Genomic DNA, 5,619 nt, shown 5'->3' on the forward strand with positions numbered 1-5,619 from the left:
CTAGCTAATCTATATACGTACGCTACGTCACGTACCACGTTCGCTAGGGCGACCGCTAGGCGGCTTCTGCCCAACACCCCCCCTCGCACACAGTGTGTGAAATGTGAAGAGAGACATCTAATAGAGAAATCTAGCCTAGCTATTCTATCCTTGAACCTCTCTAAAACATGCTACATACAGTGATTTAGTTGTTTCCACTGCTTCTGCCTGTAAGGCCTAGCAAATTAATGAAATGCCTAAATATCACTATGCTCAGAGGTTTGATTAATTCATCTGCTGTCATATCTCTCATGAGAACATATTCAAGTGAGATAACCCTCTCATTCAACTGTGTATGTGAGTAATGGAAGTGAGTATCTATATACTTGCTGTGAGCTGTAATTGCTGTCACTGCAGCAAGGTTGATAGAACTCTTATTATCTGTCTTAATAGACAATGAATTCTCTGGTATAAATCTCAAATTCATCATCATATTTCATAATCAAGTCATCTCTCATACAGTCTCACTAAGGACCACATACTCTGTCTCATTGAAGCTTAAGAAGATGCAGGGCTGTTTTATAGAATGTCATGAAATAGAAGTATCTATCAGCTTAAAGATGAAGTCAGATGTAGACTTTCACTCATCATTCAATGAGCCTGCTCAATCAGAATCTGTATATTCATTGAGAAGATAGAAGATATGCAGAAACTCATCAGTGAGTTCTTCATCTTTTACATAGAATACACTCAAATTCTTTATTCTCTTCAAATATCATATGACATGCAGCAGAGTCTTTCAAGTCTTAGAGATAAAAGCTGCATTCTTCTGTGTCAGTAGAGATGCTGTGTATGCAATATCTGAATGTAGTTTAACTGTAAGATATTACAAACATCTAATATCTTGCTGATAGTGTTGCTTCATAAAACCTTCTTCTCTTTCAGAGACAGAGACATCATCAATCTGTAAGCTCTTATTCATAGATATACAGACAGTGACAGCATCTTCTAGATGAAAGTCTTCTATCAATTAATCAATATAGTATTGAAGTGTTAATCTTATGTCTTCTTCTTTACAACTAATCTTTATATCTAGATATTTCATGAGTTCTTTCAAGTTCTTGATCTCTAACTTGCTAGTCAGCATCTTCACTAGTTAATCTGCATTCACTGAATTCTCTGTAATAATATGTAGATTATTCATGTATATCATTATATAGAGATGTTTCCATGTCTTATGATGCTAGAGAGCTGAGTCATAAGAGTTAGAGATAAGATTATTCTCTTACAATAGAGCTGTAAGATAGTCATATCAGATCTTCACAGTAGAATTCAATCTGTAGAGAAATCTCTCAACTGTGCAGATAAGTGTTTATGAAGTACCTGCTTTAAATTCAGTAGACTGTCTCATATACACTGTCTTATTAAGTTATTCATGTAGATATGTTATCACAATATCAACTTAACAGAGTATTCAATCTCACAGTGCTGTGATCATGAACATTATTCTATTCATAGTATCAGTGACTACAGATGTATACATCTTCTCTCAAGAACTCTTCTTAAGTTAATTACTGCATACTACTCAATGAGATTTACACAGTATACTGTCTTCATCTGCATTGAGATCTTCAGAGCAGTCTTTTTTCATGAATACTCAGTGACTGAGTGTCACTGATTCATCTGATGAGACATCAGAGTAAGAGATGAGTGTTTAAGTATTTTATCTCATCAAGTTCTTGATCTCTCATTTCATCAATTTCTTTCAATATTCATCTATCTTCTCTGATCTGGCTATAGCATTCTTATAGCTTTTCAGTAGTGAATCTGTAATGAGAATGAGAATGTAAGTTATAAATACTTTTGCAGACCTAATTCATGCAGTATTCAAGTTCATAATCTCAGAAGCTTTGATATTATTCACTAAATAAGTGATCAGATTGAATGAACTCTCTGCAGTTGTAAAAATAGAGATGTTAGCAGTAGAATTGATCTCTTTCTACAGAACTACTGTCTCTCTCACAGAGAAAATGACATTGCTAGTGATGAGTAGCTTGTCAGTTATAAGACTTCAGAGATAATAGATAGATCTACTGTAGAATTCAATAAGCTTATAGAACTCTGTTCTGATGAACAACTTATCTACTAGCTTCTGAGAGTTATGAAGATGAGTATACATCTCTGTATCTAGCTTGTGAAAATGAGTAGCTTGAGATAAAGTATTCATCAATGCAGAGAAGAAAATTGTATAAGAACTGCAGATGACTTCTTCATTCTTCTAAGATCAGTACTTCTCATTGTATAAGATAGTAGATGTAGATGTGTTGTTCATAATTGCTACTACTGTCTTCAAAATGTCTGCTCAGAACTTCTTTGATATATTTTTCTCAATTAGAACTGCTCTAGCTCTTCTTATAATTGTACAAATACCTCTCTCAGAGACATTATCTTGATGAGGTGAGTGAGAGATCATAGGCTCTTAAACAGTGTCATGATTTGTCATCATTGCTGTCATTCTCACAGATTAAAAGACATCATCAATATCAGTTCTAATATACACAGAGAGTGTGAAGCTAAGATTACACATGAACTGAACTCAATGCTCATAGAACTTGATGACTTGATTCTTTATATGCAAAAAATAGATTCATCTGTAGTAGGTGACATCATCTGTCAGAAGCATGTAATACTTCATTTCTTAATATGATTCAATAGAGTGATTCATCATCTTATCTAGTATACAGTCATCACCTGCGAGTAGACTGGCCGCCGGGATCATGAATTTCACGTTTGGTCTCATTTGGTCTGGTCCCATACATTTCTTGGCGTGAATCCCGCTGGGACTGGCTATCAAAAAAACAGGTAAAGTGACTATATATCAGATCTTAAAATGGAACCATGACTTGAAAAAAATGAGAAAGTGGTCCCATTTGGTCCCATTTAGTCCCATTCTTGACATAAAGTTACTATTTTTAGACATTTTAAGGTTTTTTTTAGACTATTTTTAATTTTTTAAAAAGTAACGCTTTTTGGTAACACTCAAATGAGATTTAAAGTCATTTAAAGTAATAAAAATAATTTAAATTGAGAAGTGGAAATCATGGTCTCATTTGAAAAATGTGACAAGAGTAGACAGTAAGTCCCACTGAGACAGTATGGGACTACTATCTAATGTTAAAACCGTGTAATGGGATCAGTCGAATTGGTAATGGGACTATTAAAAAATCTGGTCCTGGTCCCAGACACGGTCACACGGTCAGTCTACCTGCGAGATTGATATGAACTCATTTCATCACATGTAGAGCTCATAGCATAAGAGTCTGTGAGAACTTTCATGTCATACCCACCTTGACACAGCTATCACAAAAGAAGCTTGTCTTGAGATCTCTAATTCATATACTAAATAGAGGATTCTTTGCTAGTGCTATGATAGCTTTTATATAAATATAGTCTAGATTAGCATGCCATTCTGTGAGTATCTTAATCACTGAGTGATCATCAGATTAATTGTCAGATTGATTGATAAGCTTCTGATTCAGATAATTATTAATTGTTACAAAAGTCAAAGAGCTACTGTATTCATATAATTTCATGATATAATGAATTGCCATGCTCTCATGATTTAAGTCAACTTCTTGCTCTCACTTGATGATTCTATAGATATTAGTCTTGAGAGTGTAAATAGTGTTAAGAATCACATCATTGAGAAATCTTATGATGAAGTAGAATGATGATGAGAAGAATAGTTCAAATCAGAAGCCTTGATCTTCTAGCTTCATAAACAACAGTAGATTAACTGTGAGATTGAGAATTCAATGAATCTCACAGACAATGATATCATTATCTTTTAATTTTAGAATAATCTCTTCAATCTCCTTGATCTGTTCTTTGTCATCATCTGCTGTAGTAACTTTCAAATCACTCTCATACATCTTTCATCTGCTAAGTGAATTCTTCTCATCTGTCATGTTAAAGCTCACACATGTATCAAGATATCAAGGCTTGAACATGATCTCATTTAACATGGAGAATGCAATAGCAGTATTCATATTAAGTTAAGAGTTTAGAAGGTCTGAGTTCTCATTCTTCTTAAGATCTGAGTTCTTATTCTTATTCTTCTTCTTATTTCTTCATCTGCAGCTGTCAGTGTTCTCACTACTCACTGCTGTGATAATCTTATTCTTATTCAACTCTCTTCAACACTCTGTTACTAACTCAGAGTATAATCACCAGCATATATTCTTCACATATCTAGATAATTCACAGATCTTGCACTTGAGAGTGAATGAGTTAAATGTAGTTATATTCAATGTAGTGATAGTAATATTCACTCATTGAGACTTCAGACACTCTGTGTCTTCTATCTTGCTTATATGATTTATCAACTGCTTCATCAAATCATCAATGTTGATATTTGAGATAGAGTCTTGACCTGTGGTAAAGAAGTCATCTAGCTTAGTCTTAACAAATATCTTTTGATAGTCTCACAAGTCATTAAGAAACATATCATGATAGAAGTCATCATGATCATCCATGAGCTTCTTATAACATGTAATAAGATAGTAAAATCTCCTCTGATAAATGAGATAGTTATTATTCTTAACATATAACATGACCAGCTCCTTGATAACATTCATACATTTCTCTGCTAATGAGATAGTATACTCTGTCTCTATCTTCTCTTATAAGGCTGCTGCATTATCTGGCTCTAGAGTGTCAATAGTAGTTCAGACAGGTTCTAAGAGTGATTATATTATACATTAATATAGAGTCTTCATACACACTAATCAACACTCATTCTCTAGAGCTGTCAATTCTTCAGATGACACTTGCTGATTCTTTATTAAGATATCAGTTTCATCAATCATCTTCATGTCTGTCAAGATATCAATCTTTCATGTTTAATAGTTAATTTCATCAAATGTAGTAACAGTTTTTGTATCTATCAAGATCTGTATCTTCTTTTAATATTTACAGATCTTTCACTTCATGTTACTTACTGAGATTTCACTGTCATTGCTATCAGAGTTCTGATGTGTAGTCATTATCATCTGCTAGCAGAATGTAAGTAGGTCTGTGACAGTCATGATTATAGTGTCATTAGCACTGAGAATAGACATTATAGACATTGTAGAGCAGAGTGTTTTATCTGAGCTATCAGTAATCTCAGAAGCTTTGCATTCTGATTGTTTATCAGCATATTCACTTTCACTTGAAATCTCTATGATATCATCTTCTTTCACTAAATTATATTGTGTACATTCTTCTTCTTCTTCAGAACTAGACTTGTTCTCTTCTTTAACTGAGTTAAATTCTGAGACTTTTGAATGTGATCTGAGTGTTCTTTTATACTCTTATTATTATTATTATTATTATTCTTTCATTATACTCATATGCAAGCGGAGCTTATGATGAGTCCTTGCGTGATGTTAAATACAGGCCAAGTGTTGGTTATACAGGAGGAAATACAGGTGTTGAGACCACATCAAGATAACAAGAACATAGGAAATACAAAGAAGTGACAATTAGATACATGCGATAATAACTTCTCAGCCCAGAAACATAGAGCAATTTATTGAAGCGATTTGTACACCTCTGTATTTATTAGAAACCTGAGGTGCTTGAGTTCCGGATTTAATG

The sequence above is a fragment of the Blastomyces dermatitidis genome (genome assembly GCF_000003525.1).
Source record: "Blastomyces dermatitidis ER-3 genomic scaffold supercont1.15, whole genome shotgun sequence".
Taxonomy (NCBI): Eukaryota; Fungi; Ascomycota; class Eurotiomycetes; order Onygenales; family Ajellomycetaceae; genus Blastomyces; species Blastomyces dermatitidis.